We start from the raw sequence: 16,460 nt of genomic DNA, 5'->3' as shown, positions 1-16,460 counted from the left end.
GTCTGTGCACATTCAGGGGGAGGAGACAAGAGATTAACATAACTACCTTTAAGCTGATAAGACCAGAGAGTGTCAGACTTGATAACTGGGGAAACCAGGGGCACAAATGTCCTGAACAGGGCTCTGGGAGGGAAAACAAATATCTATTATTCTTTCTTCTGCAAAATACTGATGAAAATAGGTGTAAGAAAAATATAACCTGGGACAGGTTATTTGAAAATAGCACATTTATAGCCCCTCACTGTCCACCCACCCGCCACTATAGCTGCGTTTCCACTGGATGGTACGGCTCTGCTCGACTCGGCTCACTTCTCTCTAGCCGTGTTTCCACTGCAGATAGTACCCCCTCACTATAGGCAGGATTCTCAGCTGATCGCTGTAGCGGCGCTGCATTATCTGCCATGACAGTCAATTAGACTGTTGTCAGGATATTAAATAGGCGTTATCAGTCGCTATAATCCCCATAGATGTGGGTAAATAGGGGCCTACACCCACTAGTAGGTTTTATAATCTATTCACATGGTAGATCACAGAAAGAAGGCAAGAACTCGACAGCAACCTTTAGTGACCGTGGTAATTATGACAGGAGCAGAAGCGGAAGTCAGGCGTGTTTGTGTTCGTGTTTACTTTAATCCAAAACACAATGTTTTTCCCTAAACCTTTTTTTTTTGCCTAAACCTAAAGACGTTTTACAGCATGTTAGAACGTGTCGCTTTTAAGTTTCACTTTCACTTTTACAATGTAGTAGGCATAGCAGGGCCCCTAATAACCCACATCTATGGTGCTTATAGCGATTGATAACTCCTATTTAATGGCCTGATAACAGTCAAATCGGTTGGCCGTGATGTCATCTTCAATTGTGGTCGCTATTGACGGTAGCTTGGCTATTTAAAAAGCGCGGGTTTGTGCAGGATGTCCCATATCGCTCTAGTAACGCTCAGTTTGCTTGGAACGCTCAGTTCGCTTTGGTGGTACCAAAAATCTGGTTTTATTGGTACCATCCACAATTTCTGCTCATGAAAGTGCAAAACCAACCGTTCTAATGTGTAATGAACTGGACTGCTTGGTGGAAACGTGCCATATTAATTTAGAGTGTGTGATCTCAGAGGACTTGTAACTTCTAATGGATAAATAAACAGATGGCTTATCCTTTTCAAAAACAAAATCTTTTAGCACATATATAAGCTTATTTTATTGATTTCTTTGACTGACTTTGTGATCATTTTCTTAGACTGCTGAAACTAAAACATGTCTTGTGAGCCTTAATGTTGGTTTTCTTTTTGCTGAAATGTTCTTCAGTGTGTTCCAGTGTCTATAGTGATGAGAGAAAAGTTGAGTTTCTAAGAGACATATTAGAGTTATTTATCTGTGTTCATGCTCCTCAGCTTAATGCCTGTGCATGTGTGTTTTCTAAGATTAGCTCAGCGTTTGTCCGCATACACGTGTGTACCTTGCAAGTACACGTGTGTGGGAAACCTTTGCACTCATTTGTTTTGTTTAGGTTCGTTTAAGCGCCTCGGCTCGGGAGTTTTAATCGCTGTGTAAATACGGGAGTCTGACTTCATCTGACAACAGGCGTTCAGTGTGGACCGCTGACTGCTGGGAACCACTGATCCTCAGCCTCTCCAACACTCATTGTGGATGCCTTGTTTTTGACTGACCATGGATGCAAACTCACCTCAGCTTGGTTTATGTACTTTTTTGCCTGCAGAATAGAGTTCACACAACTCGTGAAGTTGAACCTTGTGAAATCCAATTGATGAAGAGCACATGGCTTAAAATGTCACTCAGTCGTTGGGGTGATAAATACATTTATTGTTGTAATTTTTCAATTTGTAGACTCTTTGTTTCTTGTGGCAGTGACAGTCATACACACATACTGTAAACAAAGTTACCTTTGATTTTACTTACACCATTTAACACCACAGCTTGGCACAGAACACACGCTCATTTTGAACCCAATCAGATCCCATCTTGAACATCACATTCCTACACAACCTTATTTTATTGTCCACATTCATAACTGATGCAAAGACACAAACACACATACATTAAAACATACAGTATAACTTGGTGGTCATCTAACCATAATATCCACATTGCCAGCAGATGTGTGCATCACACACACTCACACACCTTATGACCCAGTGGTCATCTCTGCTCTTTGTGCCCTGCCCGGCTTCCTTTGCCCTGCTCGTGTTTGTTTAGCCGCCATGATGGATGGAGTCTGTCTTCCTCTGCTTATGTTTTTGGCCACCTCTTTGTGAGCTTTACCAGCTTTTTGTCTAAAGGTGTGTCTAGCCCATAGAACATGCTCCAGACATGAGACACTGTCCAGAGTCTCCCCAAAACCCGAGCAGTGGGAACACCGCTGGGAAAAAAGACAACACTATTCATAAGTTTAAACAGAAGAACGTGATGCTGTGGTATATGTGCAGATGTAGCTTCTAGGATTTGTGGCTGATGTTTTGTCCTAAATGTTGTGTATCTGTGAAGAGTGGAAGTGTCACTTTTCAGGTTATAGAAAATACTAAATCATCCTTTATTTTGTTGTGTCATTAAAATCAACCCAATCTCAAGGGAAAGTGTATAAATAGCACGACATTACAAGGACATTCTGCGTGTCATGAAGATGCATTTAAGGCTGTACGCACAAAACTACGGTAACGTCCGCAGTAAGGTTTAGGCAACAAAAACACTCACCACGTACTTTTGTTGCGCAAGTAAACCTAAAAACTAAGTAAACTGACGTTGGAAGTTTATTTTGAAAAGAGACTGTATGTATGTAACAAAACTAGATGGGTAGCTAGAACGTCATAGTTTGAGCCGTAGGGCCACTTAGTGTCGGTATGTGTTGGGAATGAGAATGTGTTGGTCTTTGCAAAGTTGTACTTAATTCAAAAAACACCCAGCATTAGTTGACCTCACATGCACATTGTCATTATAGCTTGAAAAAAAAAAAAAAACTTGAGATGCTCCAGATTTTTCAAACCATCGATACCTTTCTCATGATGAGTTTCATGGTCTCTTCCTCTGAATAACGGTTGCACTACTTCACCAAATGCAGAAATTTGGGTTTTCTGGAAAAGGTTGTGTTAGTCCATGACTAGATATACTGCAGTGTGCAGCTGGTTGTAAATAAACAGAGCTAATTGGTTTGATAGCTGTAATCCTAAATAGAGCAACAGCATGAGACAGTAATTAAAATGTTCTTTTTAAAGAGCATAAAGATAACTTTCACAAATTGCAACGGCAATCATTGTAAAAGTAAAAAAAGCTTCCTCCACATTTCAGAAATAAGTCCACCGTACATAACTGCTCACCGCAGTTGCAAACAATGCACAATGTTTTAGACCGATACAGGAAACCATTTATGTTTTTGATGAAAAGGAATCTGTACATAAACTGCTGTGGTGACAAAAGAGCGCTACAGAAACAAATAAGCAAGACCACTGTCAGCTGATATGTGTTGAAAATAACATATATACCTGGTAGGAGAGTAGCTGGTGGAGGTGTGGCTGCAGGCTGGGGCTCCAGACGAGGCAACAACACACTCCTAAATCTCAGGCTGCTGCCCACCAAGCAATTCTCTCGGTAGGCAGCGCAGCCGCTTATGATTTATGACGAATCCCTCTTGCAATTTGTCACTGATGGCAGGAATGTATAATTCAAAACATTTTCTATTTTGCTGTGTATTGGTTCCCTCCCTCCCCTCACACCCTAACACCCCGCCACCACACACACACACACACACACACACGCACACACACACACACACACACACACACACACACACACACACATACACAAACACCAAAACCTCTCTCTTGCTTTAGTAAATATGTACACAAAAGTGTCTTCGGGCAAAAAGTAGAAAATGAGACATGCATGTTTTTGACTAAAGATCTGTTGCTCAGGAAAATGACACCGCTATGACACACTGTGATTACAGTACAATGTTCTCGAAACATTTCTCTTGCTGTATGTTGTGAAGTTCATTTGTTTACTGAAATGTTTCCTCTGTATGTGAGCATGTGTATGTGTGTTCGTGTGTGAGACGGAGGAACCTTGTCTCTTACAAATTATGTTTACGTACTACAAATTTGCAATAGCAAAATAGAGAGAAGAAACATAATCCCGCCTGAATTCAATTTTCCATCGGCATAATTAGAAAACATTTTAATGAATGTATCTGCCATATCGCAAAATATATCAGCAAAACATCCCTTATTCTCTTACAACGGTTCATATGATATCTTACTAAAAAGTTATTCCTCATTTTTCGTTCATTTTCCTACGAATGTCCAGCAACACTTTTTAAATTTCCGTTCGTTACATAAAACTACTACTAAACAAAACTACTTATTTAGGCTTAGGAAAAGATGGACTTGGGTAGGATTAGGCATTATAACTACTTGGTTAGGTTTAGGAAAAGATTGTGGTTTAGGTTAGAATAACTCCGTAAGTGGCGTAACATAAGTATGCAAGTTAGTTGACTTCTGGTTTCACACGGGACATGAACGCTGGTCTCCTGGGTGAAAGTCCAGTGTTTTTTGAACCACCCATCCACCCCGACCTCTTCCCTACGTCGCATTGCCGCTGTTTATATTTCCTGGTTCACGATTATGTGAATTATATACAAATTGATTTTGTGGGATAAACACAAATCACAGTGCATTAGGTATAGCTACGAACGGTGTATGAGAACAGCCTGACTGACGGTGTGTTTAATTTGTTTTCCCTGCAATATCTCCTTTTCCAATACAACATCCTCAACTCAAGCATGATTAGGATTTTTCATGGTTTAGCGAAATATTGTCAACAGTGAGAGCAAGACACAACATGATAATTTCATTAACAATTAACCGAAACCACCATCGTTCCTTAACCTTAACCAAAGTCTTTCTGTTGGCTAAACCTGACCACCTACCAACCTTTCTATACTATATGGACTGTGAGCTTGTGTGTGCATGATTCTTGTGTGTTTTCCTGTCTCTCTGCAGGCATGTCTGTACAGTATGTGTGTGTGTGTGTGTGTGTGTGTGTGTGTGTGTGTTTTATATCCGCCCTCCCAACCCCCTCCAGCCTGCTGATAGCAGCAGCCAGGCCTTATCCCAGTGGCGAGGTAAAGATTGATGCTGCTCATCTGCTGGAATGGGGCTATAAAAGACAGCGCTGGACTGTACACTCGCCCTCCGCCTCCTCTTCTTCTTCTTCCCTCACCGCTCATTCTTCCTGCCTCCGTGCTGTACACATGAACACAGTCTTGTGAGTATTCTGTCCATCTATCTGTCTATCGGTCTGTCTGTCAGTCCATCCCCCCACCGTCTCAGTGGCACTAAGAGCTGCAGTAAAACCAGACCCCGTCATGTTCCAAGGTGAGGGCTGATCTCATACTGACTTGCCCCCTTCGTTAACACCGCACCCTCCCACAACGCGGAACATTCTCCTGCAGTGTTAAGTGTTCCTCCGACCTCAGCCTGCAATAACCCCACCCCCCTACACACACACACACACACACACACACACACACACACACACACACTACCACCCTCTATGGTCCCCATTACATTACAGACCTCCAATACTTGTGTTCATGCAACACATCTTCATACCTAAACGACAGAATAGGTTGTTTGCCAATGACTCCCAGAATGACATATACTGTATGACCGTTCTATTCAATGTTGTGAAACAATCGCAGTTTTAAACACGTGGTTAAATGTTGTGAAAGAGAACTATTTGGCTAGGAAAAGATCATAGTTTGCCTTCCGCCCGCCCTTAGCGGGCTCTCACGCTACTAATACTACGTCACTTGCTCTGACCGTTGAATTACGCCGCGGGTGGGTTTACATTAGAGTTAGTTAAAAGCCCGGTTTGTCACATACTGTTGCTAAAAAGTGCGTCGGTTTCCGATGCTGAGGGACGCTGCGCAATCGGCGGTATTAAACAATTTCGGAGTGAGAACGGGTTGGTTTAATAATACTGACTGTAGTCTGGGAGAAAATATGTTTCCCTTGAAACGTAATTGAGAACGCAGTTTAGTTGTATGGGAACATAACTTTTAAGAGGCAGAGTTGTACAGTGAAATTCCCTTTTCCCTATTTCCCTGACCTGGCCTCTAAAATGGCCAGCAGCTCGCTGATGAATGTCTCCCTGACTACATTTCTACAGCGACGAAAACCAAAGACTTTTAGAGGAGCAGGTCTTGGGCGCAGCTCGGCATCCATCCACCCCGACCTCCTCCCTACGCTGACTTTGTCGCTCTTTAAAGGCTACTACGTCACCTCAGCCTGGTCTTCCAAAAATGACGGTCCCATACAACGAAATTTAATTTTGAATTACTTTTCGAGGGAAACGTATTGTGTTGCGGATTACGTTTGTTTTTGACGTATCACAAATAAATTTGTAATGATAGTCTGCGGAAGTCCGTGTAGATAGGAGGTTGGGGTGGTAGATGGGTAAAAAAACACATGACTTCCAGCCAGGAGAGCACTGTTTGTGTCCTATGTGAAACTAAAAGTCTCAATAAAATATGAGACGTAATACTGCTTGTACGGACGACCTATACGGACGTTTTTCGGTGAGGACGGCTTGGTGGATTTAATCTTTTTTAGCACTTTGTTGTATTTATTAAGGAAAAATCAGCCAAGTGTTTATTCACTTTTCAGTCGCTACTAGAACTGGATAATTGAGACTTGGACTCAAGTCAGACTAAAGTCACAAAAATAAGGATTTGAGAGTGAGATTGGACTTTAAATTGGACTTACCTTATGGAAGACTTGACTCCTGGAACAATAGAGCTATGTAAGGCAACACACCTTGGATATTTAATCATACAGTATGACCTGCACTGGAAGAACTTGACCTCATGCAACTTTGAAGAAAATGCCATGTCTACTGTAGTCAGCATTCAGAGACTTTAAACACTTTCATCTTTACGTTTTGCTTATGAAGACTTGCGACTTGATGTGGAGTTCTCTCAAATTACCTGAGACTTAACTTGCCCCTAAAGACTTAAAACCAGCCCTGATAGCTAACTTATTTCACATTTGTGCTGCTACAAGCACTCACTCTGTTGTTTCGACATGAACAATGACATCAATGTCCACGAATATTTGGAATAATGAGTCCCATGGTTGCCATTTTGAATGTGCATCACATTTGGAATAGGAAACAAATATGAAAGGATGGCTAATCAGAACAAAGGCTGACTCAAGATACTTTGATATATAACGCTGAGATAAGTTTTGCTGATGTTATGCTACAGAATTATGTTGCTCACCAGTGTTTTCGCTAATTATACACATCCCTATGTAAGCTGTTGGTTCGCCACACTGAAGTAGTGACCATTTACTGTAAAACACACCCAGAGTTTGATGAGATTGTAGGTCGTAAATGGTCGTCATGGTAATATGGTCAATATGTCCACCGTCCCCTCTGGTTGTATAGGTTTCCCCTGTGGATGGCTCACGCTGTGGAGTAAGTGATGGATCGGTTGGATAGGGGGAACAATATCAGCTGGTCGTCGTTGCAATTGCATGCCCAGTCCGCTTATTTCCCATGGTGCCCTCGGTAGGTCAGTCACCAACGGTGCTCCGAGCGCGTCCTCACTGGCAGACTAATTTTGCATTCTTTAATATTGCATGGAGCTCATTTAGAGGGTGTGGGTTTGGGGTACAGCATACACACAAGGACACATATACAAGCATGCAAACGCACTTACGACGTTGTAATTTTCCCTCTCACCACGGCGCTCTCAGGGGTGTATTTTAGGATGTTGCAGAGGGTTTTGGATTGATGTGGTTACACATGGCAAATCTGTGTGTATGTGTGTCTGCATGATTGTTTTTGTATCATCTGTATGTGTATACACGTGCATGGGAATAGATATGTGTGCGTTTGTGTACATGCATATTCCCTAGCTCTACAACAACAACAAAAAAAAGCGATGCAAACACCCTTTCTGCCGTTCTCGGAGTCATCAATCACGCTGCCACTTTAATTTATGTGCCACTTCTGGTTATTTTGTCGTTTATTTTGGAGGGGAAGAATATCAGCATTGTGCAGTTCTGGGGAGAAGTGGCTTCTGTTTGTAGCATACATATTGCTTTTTAACCCCTTCATGGGCGAAGAGAGATTTACTGTAGTGGCTGAAAAGTAAAGCAATATATTCTGCGGACGTGCTTACGAAACAATGCACAGGCTCACTCGTACGTATCAAAAGTAGTTTATTCTGAACTCAAACAGAAGTTGCAAATATTTTTAAATCCATTTCCAAAGACAAGTATCTAATATGTAAGCAAGACTTGCAAAAATATCTGATACTACAGACGTGTAAATGTAGCTTTAGTCTGGAAATAAACACCTAAAATCAGATAGAAGCTACACATAAACAAATGCAGCTGTGTCATACGTTTTTTGACCCACTTCTGTTTGCGTGTTGCAGAATCAGGCCTCAGAGGTCAAAGGTTATAAGTTGAGGGGTCGTGCAAGTCATGTCTGGATGAGGTCAATGTGAGGTCACTTCCGTTTGGGGATTCCAATCTATTCCTGTCCATCACATGAGGCAACCTAGGAGACGTCCTCCACCCGGAGCCTCTGCGTCCCGAGTCCCTGCTGTCATGGTGATGTACAGCAGAAGGCAATAGATGCTGAGAGAGCAAGAGATTGAAGTGAGCCTGTTGGGAAAAAATGTGCACGCACACAAAGATATACATCATCCTCCCGCACAAATATAACCCTTTCAAGCTCTTACACATTCCACGTAAGATTTTCCAGGATATTTTCAAAATGTGTGTCATTGGTTACTTAAAAAAACATTATTTATATAAACCTTTAGCCTTGAACTTTATTTGAATTACTTTGTCATGGCACAGAAAATCTAAGAAATAAGATTTAATGATCAACAGACAGCAGTTTAAAAAGTCATGTCGTCACTTACAATGTTAGTCAGTGATTATTTTATAGAATTCCTTTTTTTAATAACATTTGCAATAGACATTGTTTTCACTGCAGACATTTTGACTTCTCACAGTAGTAAATGCACAGGTGGAATTAATATCATTAATGATGGCCCCGTTCCATTTAGGTGCATCAGTAAGCCGTGACACTAATTAGAATGCAGCCATTAATCATCATTAATGAGAACGTCCGCGGTGAAAAAGGCCTGTCACGTTGTTTTCTTGCAGTCGCTCTGGAGATGTAACAGATACAGTTTTAAAAGCCGACATAAAGACTATCTTGCGCTTGATTTTTTGGGGTCATATTGGGGGTTCACTATGTGTATTCACACAGATCTTATATACAACTAGTTTACCTTTACTGTTATTATAAAAGCTGTGTAGACAAAGGTTGAATGGACCACAGCATAATTGGTTAAAGCAGATCGCTCAAGCTGCATTTGCATTTTGCTGATCAATCTCATGCAACATCTGTTCGTGCATTATTGTTGGGTATGATCATGGGCAGATTATGAGACAATGGGCCCCTGGGCGCAGACATACAAAAGGCCCCACCACCTAGGAGCAAGTCACACAAACCTTGTAGTTGTTTAGTTGTTTGTCTTTGTAGATGTTTTGTGTCTCTTTGTAGTCGGTTACACAGCTTTATGTGGTTTTGTGTTTTTTTGTAGTTGTTTTGTGTCTCTTTGAGGTCATCTTGAGTCTCTTTGTGGTTGTTTTGCCCCTTTTTGTAGTCTTTTTGTGTCTCTTTGTGGTAATTTTGTGTCTTTTTGTGGTCATTTTGTGTCTCTTTGTAGTTGTTTTGGTCTCTTTGTAGTCTTTTTGTGTCTCTTTGTAGCCGTTGTATTTCTATGTGGCCATTTTGTATCTCTTTGTAGTCATTTTGCATCTCTTTGTATTAATTTTGTGTCTCTTTGTGGTCTTTTGTGTCTCTTTGTAGCAGCTTTGTGTCTCTTTGTAGCAGCTTTGTGTCTCTTTGTAGTCATTTTGTGTCTCTTTGTGGTCATTTTGTGTCTTTGTTGTCGTTTGCATGTCTTTATACTTGTTTTGGTCTCTTTGTAGTCATCCTGTGTCTCTTTTGAGTCTCGTCCTGGTTGGTATGTGTCTTTTTGGGGTGCCCCTGTTACTTTGGGCCTTGGGGTCTGTGCCCAGTATAGGCCTGTTCAGTAAACCATCTATGGGTGTGATGGTTGTGAGTAATCACCGAACAGAAGAAGCCGTCTTCTGATGACTTTTCCAAAGAAACGTTGAAACCCTGCGGATGTGTCAGACTTTATGACACAGACACAGTAAACCATCCCAGCCCGGAAGGCACTCTTTATGAAAGCGCTTGTGTTTTGTTGTGACAGTTTAACCTGTGTGAACAACGTGATGCAATAAGCCAACCTGCTTTATTGACTATGTGAATCACAGTCAGCCTTGATTCAGTGTAGCTACCAGCTAAACGCTACATGCTACGCGCTAATCTCCAGAGTATAACTTGATACAGGCGGAGCAGATCTCTCCGGCCTGCTCCAGGGATTTTTTATCTTTGCAACACGATTGAATTATTCCTCCTCTCTCCTGCTCAGTTGGAGGAATTGAGTTACAGTGACCATAATGCACAGCAACAGACTGCTTGTGTCATAGACTTGTGTCAAGTAGATAGGAGCAGAAACACACAGCTAGATGCTAATTTAGAAACAAGTGACGGCCCTCACTCCTTCTGACTATTAGAAGCAATTTACAGTGCAAACCAAAAAAGCAAGCCAAGAAGAAGAGAAATATTCCCCATATTCTTTCAACAAAGACATTTTCACAATGGCTTCCAAAGTTAAGAGGATTGTGTGCAGCCTTATTGATTTTTTGTAGCAGTGTCCGGGAGATGGCGCCGAGAAAATGAGGTCTGGCTCGAAGGTTTATGTCCTGCCACAGTTAGGAGGAAACGTGAGCCGAGGATTCAGCTGGCCTTTTATTGTAAATGTGCTCCCTCTAGATGGACTTAAAGTGTCTGTTGTCCTGGCTATAGGAGGGGAATTAAATATGAAGGGTATCGGTAAATGGGCAGGAAGACTCCAAACGAGTGCTTAGGGACAGTTTCCCATTATTGTCATCTATTATCTTGGACAGATAGTGATGTCGGCCACCGAGTCGTCGATTGCAATCCGCTGCACGTTGGTGGCAGGCAGACAGGTTATGGGTTATGTGAAAACAAAGTAGCGCAGTTAACTGTGAAAGGGATAATTTGGGCCTACTTTGCACCGCAATCAAATAGAAAACATTCATAATTAATGCAGGATGCGAGACAATACACCAGAACAGCACAACAGAGCTTCCAGTTCATGATTAAATAACCAACTGATGTTGAACTGCTGTAAGCATACTGTTAAACAGTGCATTACGCCATATTCTCACTTATGCGCACATCACTGTAGCTGAGATAATTTGGTGTTATTATAGTAGAGAACCGAATTGTGTGAAATCTGACGTATAAATCCCCGTCTAGTGCCACGAGATTAGGCTGCTGATAGATTCATTGAAGCCGTGACCACATATTCTTGTCAGGCATCCACCGCTTTAGCACCATGTGATATGTTACGGTAGTTTTCTTACTGGATGTGTAGCCCGTGTCAGATACTAGCTTAGTTTTGGGCTCACCTCTGCGTAGCCGCTGTAAAACGCTGGTCTGTACACAGACAGTCACTCTGAATAATAGGCCTGCAAGCCATAAATGTCAGCCCTTTAAATCACACACAATCCAGCGCTGTGTCCCAGAGAGAGAATGCTTCATCACCGCTTAAACTACAGCCGCCCATTTATTATGTGTATGTTTATAAATCACTAAGGAGACCTCACATTCCTGAAGCCTGTAAAAAAGAGAGAGCGAGAGGAGAGAACGATTGGAAAGAGAGGAAGAACAGGAAAAAGGGGGACTGAAGTGAAGATGTGTGACGAGTGAAGAGTGGTCCGAATGAGGAGCTGCACTCAACGTGTCTCAATACTTCATATTCTGAACTGTGATATATGATAATGACGAATATTTTTTTGCTTCAAAAACTTGTTGTTGGTTGCAAAGCCAGAAGCTCATTTAGTTTTGTGGCCTGCGTGTATGAACCCGATCTCATGGGAAGGCGCAGAAATAGCACAACTTTTCCACATGTCATGATAACGCATTTTAGGCTTTTTTGCGTGTCATTTATACACCACGTCGTTACTGTGAAATGACCGCAGTTATGTTTAGGCAACAAAACCACTTGGTTAGGTTTAGGAAAAACATCATGGTTGGGCTTAAAATAATGTAAACTAAATATAATATGTATGTAAACAACGTAACATGTGACATAAGTACGGAAAACACGTCACAAACGTAATTAACATAACTTCAAAATAACTCAATAACACTTGGGGACACGAACACCCAGTCCATTCTCATTCCCAGGGCATCAAATACTGACGCTTTGTCACGGCCGTTGGCGTTTGATACTGACGCACCAGGCTTTCCATTAACTACAAGGTATATCCATCTGCGTCAATATTGAAAGCTCAGGGAAATTGCTGTGGTGACGTAGTTTAAAGAGAGAAAGAGACACACTATTCACCTGTTGTTCATTGTTCATTCACCTCCCATGTTCAAAACGCTCAGTGTCATTTTCACTGTACAAACGTAGTAGTTTTAAGCTTTTTCCTAAATCTAACTAAGTTGTTTTTTTCCCCTAAACCTAAGTCAGTGTTTTTGTTAAATTCACAACATTAAGCACATGTTTACTGCGACCAAAAAGTGACGCCGAGGGTTCTTACAAAGCGTCTCCTGGTTGAAAGTCCTGTATTTGTGGAACCCATCCACCTCCTCATAAGTAGTCTTTTTCACTTTTTATTCTACATCACTAGCTCTGCGTGTAGCATATTCACGCCGATGCGTTTGCATTGCAGTCAGTACAGACTACATGACGTACACACGACACGCCAAAAGCAACAAAGGAGTTGTTATTGCACATGAAATGACTTACACATTACCGTGTTATTCATACATCATTTGGTGCGACCGGACTGGTGTGAAGCCTCTTTCAATTCTTGTGTTACTTTTATAAACACCTGACTGCCATCAGTGAGAAACTAAAGTCTTGAGGCCTGAGATAAAAAGATAAGGAGGCTTGATCATTATCTTTCATTATGTTGCATGAAATTAGATATGCTATTTAAGTAAAACATATGCAGGCATCATATTAAGACTGCAGAGACGTTGAAGCACACAGTGGTATGTAGTTTTATTCATCTGAGCCAAAAACCCAGTCAGACCATATATGAGTGTAAATTAACTAAAAACTCCCGCACGGGGTCTACTATATAGTCGAAGTGAAAGACATAACACATATTTTACTGCGTAACCTATAACCGTAGACATACACAATGTACACTCCTTGAGCCGTGATATCACACAGGTGTCTGCGCAGTGTCACGCTACACCACCTTTCTCCTCTTTTGTTATGGATAGTTAATATTAACACTCGGCTGACGGTGGATTCCCCAGCGCCTGCCAGAAACGTCTGTCCACGGGCAAAAATATCGCTTCTACTGAAGATCAGTCAAAATAAGCCAATCAGGTCTTTCATCCTGGCAGCTTTTACAGCCCCAGCTCAGAGATTTACGAGTTACAGTGAGATGTACAGTTATCCAATATATGTATATACATGCTTTTTATGAAGCAAGAGTGTTTTTACTCTCTCCATTCCCCCTCATAAAAGATGGCACATTCCTAGATTTTACACAACCACTGGTCCCTTTATGTTTGGCTCGAGGGTTTTTCTTGGTCTGACTTCTGTGTCCAAGTGAGACACAAAAAAACTGGTAGTATCAGGATACACAAAATATGTGTTTCATAATTCATATGATGAATTATGCTGTTCTGTCTTGTCTGCATACACAGAAGTAATACAAAGCACTCCTCTGCTTCATAACCTACCGACTCTCTGTGAATAGGTTTTTTGAGTATTGCATTTATTTGTTGATGCGATACAGCATTTTCATGACTTTTCATGACACAAAGGTAAAACTAATTACATTTGTTTAGCTCATTTAATCAAGATGTTGACAATTGTGGATTATACTGATTAAATAAAGTGGTTGCTAAATGTAAAAACTACTTTCTTGGAATGACAAAACTATGATTTATAGCACACAAGTATAATGACAACGAAGATGAATAGAATATAATTGGAGCTACAGTATATTTAATTCATGTGCAGTGCACATTTTCTTTAAAATTATGGTTCATGTTAAAGCTTTTTAAAGAAAATACATCCACAGAGCTTTTAGAAAGGTGCCAAATAAAAGTATAGCTTTTCCTAAAAAAAATGACTTTGTGAATTAATCATTATAAAAAATTTAACGGGTCCAAAATTAATGTTTAGTTTATATCTGTGGATGATATCTGACGTTTGGTTCCCACTTCTAACAAGGCCTGTGAGCCAATAGTGTAACAACGTTGGTATCACATTTTATCTCTGTGACGCCGGAGATCAAGTTTCAACTTATTGTGGAAAAAAAAAACTGGCTGAGTTTGACGTTAAGTGCAACCACTTGTTGTGAAGTGAAAGCAATGGAACGGAAGAGGGAGAATGCAACGAAGTGGCTGAATGTCATCAATGTTATCAATAGCACCTTTAATCACGATGGCTGTATATCTTCCTGAACTGATATCAATGATTTTTTAATCTACTAGAAGGCAACCTTCAGTAAGCTTCTGACAACATTAAATACTTCAGTTTGTTTAGGATTTTTATTAGAATTAATGGCGATATGATAAATAATATTATAAAAGAATGATTGCCAAAGAATGTGTTAAAAACAAGCTTGAACCCACACAACAGTATTCCATTCATACTCACCGTATAGTGAACCCCTCCTTCAATCACTGGCCCACTTTCTGTTTTCCCTCAGGTGCTGTGGGGAGTTTGACAGCAGAGACTGAGGAAAACCACATCTCATCAGCTGCTGGGATCCAGTGGGCTGCACCGCGACACACTTCTCGCTGTGCCCCCCCTCCAGATTCCAGATTCAGGTTTAGCAAGTCTATTTTTGTCTCTAAATTGTGGCTTTGACCCTTGAACTCCTCACCACTGGGTGCTTGTGAGGTTGCCAATCTAGGACTTTTCCCTCAAGAGCGTCTCTAAAGGAGCCTCTGGAGTAATGGCACATTACATTATTATGTTTGAATACAACCGCAAATCCCAGAGTGTAGTTCAACATGTCCCTCATATATGTTGATAAAGGAAATATATTCTATTATTGTACTTGGAGGGGGAGAAAGGGCATTTAAAAGTCACTGCATTTCACATGAACATGCAATCAGAAGGAGGAGGGTTGAGGTTGAGAGTGAGGGAAGAAGCGGGATGAATAAACTTTCTACATGTTCTTTGTTAAACTACTGTCAAATCATACATACCATTTTAATAGTGAGTTGTTGAGCTATTAGGAATACTTCACCCCCAAATTGACAGCTGATTATACTGTTGTCAGGCGATTAAATAGGCGTTATTATCACTATAAACCCCATAGATGTGGGTCAGTAGGGGCCTACTACACCCACTAGTAGGTTTTATCATCTATTCACATGATAGATTACCAAAAGAAGTTATAAAAGAACACGAAACACAGGGTTTTCTCCCAGGAGACCGGAGTTTGCATTCGATGTGAAATCAGCAATATGCAGTTGTCTTTGTGTTCGTAGGTATTTTAACCCAAAACACAATGTTTTTCCCTAACTTTTTTTTGTTGCCTAAACCTAAAGAAGCCTTTTCGTTTGTGTTCAAAACGTGACGTTTACAACATGTCAGAACGTGTTGCTTTTACTTTCACTTTTACAACATAGTAGGCGAAGTAGGCCCCTTCGGACCCACATCTATGGTGCTTATAGCGACTGATAACGTCTATTTAATGGCCTGATAACAGTCAAATCGGGTGAAACTGATCATTTGTATATCAGTTACTCACGCCGCGTTACCTGGAATTCTTGATGCCTCCATGGTGAACGGAGAATCCAAAAACGGAGCAAAGTCTTAATGAATTGAAGTAAATGGGGGGCCGCCTTTAACAACAGCAAAACTATGTCAAAACATCCGTTAACAGACTCTCACACGACTCGTGCAGTATAATCCAAGTCTCATTTATCCAGTCACATGCTCACTACTTCCCAAACACATGCATCTTCACTAAAACCTTACTATTTAAAACACCTCTGCATAAACAGTCTCACACTTGTGCAAGCACGCTACTTGAGTAAGAAGTGTTGAAGTGAAATCTGATGTTTTGATATAGTTTTGCTGTTGTTAAACCCCCATTTACTTCAATTCATCAAGACTTTTCTCTGTTTTTTGATTCTCCGTTCACTGTGGATGCATGAGAAAAAAACAAGAACAATTTTCTTCCAGACTTCAAGGTACCACGGGCTGAGGAATTGATACACAAATGATCAACATCTTGGGTGAAGTATTCCTTTAAATGATGTATTGCATGCTGTGT

At 41.0% G+C, this 16,460-nt stretch overlaps 1 long non-coding RNA gene across 1 annotated transcript in view; it reads left to right on the top strand.

Annotated features, from left to right (window-relative positions):
• The window catches only part of LOC141773526 (uncharacterized), a 36,616-nt gene extending 20,156 nt beyond the window's left edge, over positions 1-16,460 (top strand). The window contains exon 3 of the long non-coding RNA XR_012595149.1: positions 14,880-16,460. This is a non-coding gene — a long non-coding RNA (uncharacterized LOC141773526). The remainder of the gene's footprint in view (positions 1-14,879) is intronic.

This window comes from Sebastes fasciatus, chromosome 9 (assembly GCF_043250625.1).
Source record: "Sebastes fasciatus isolate fSebFas1 chromosome 9, fSebFas1.pri, whole genome shotgun sequence".
In the NCBI taxonomy this organism is placed as follows: domain Eukaryota; kingdom Metazoa; phylum Chordata; class Actinopteri; order Perciformes; family Sebastidae; genus Sebastes; species Sebastes fasciatus.
This window is presented reverse-complemented; position numbering and strand designations above follow the sequence as displayed.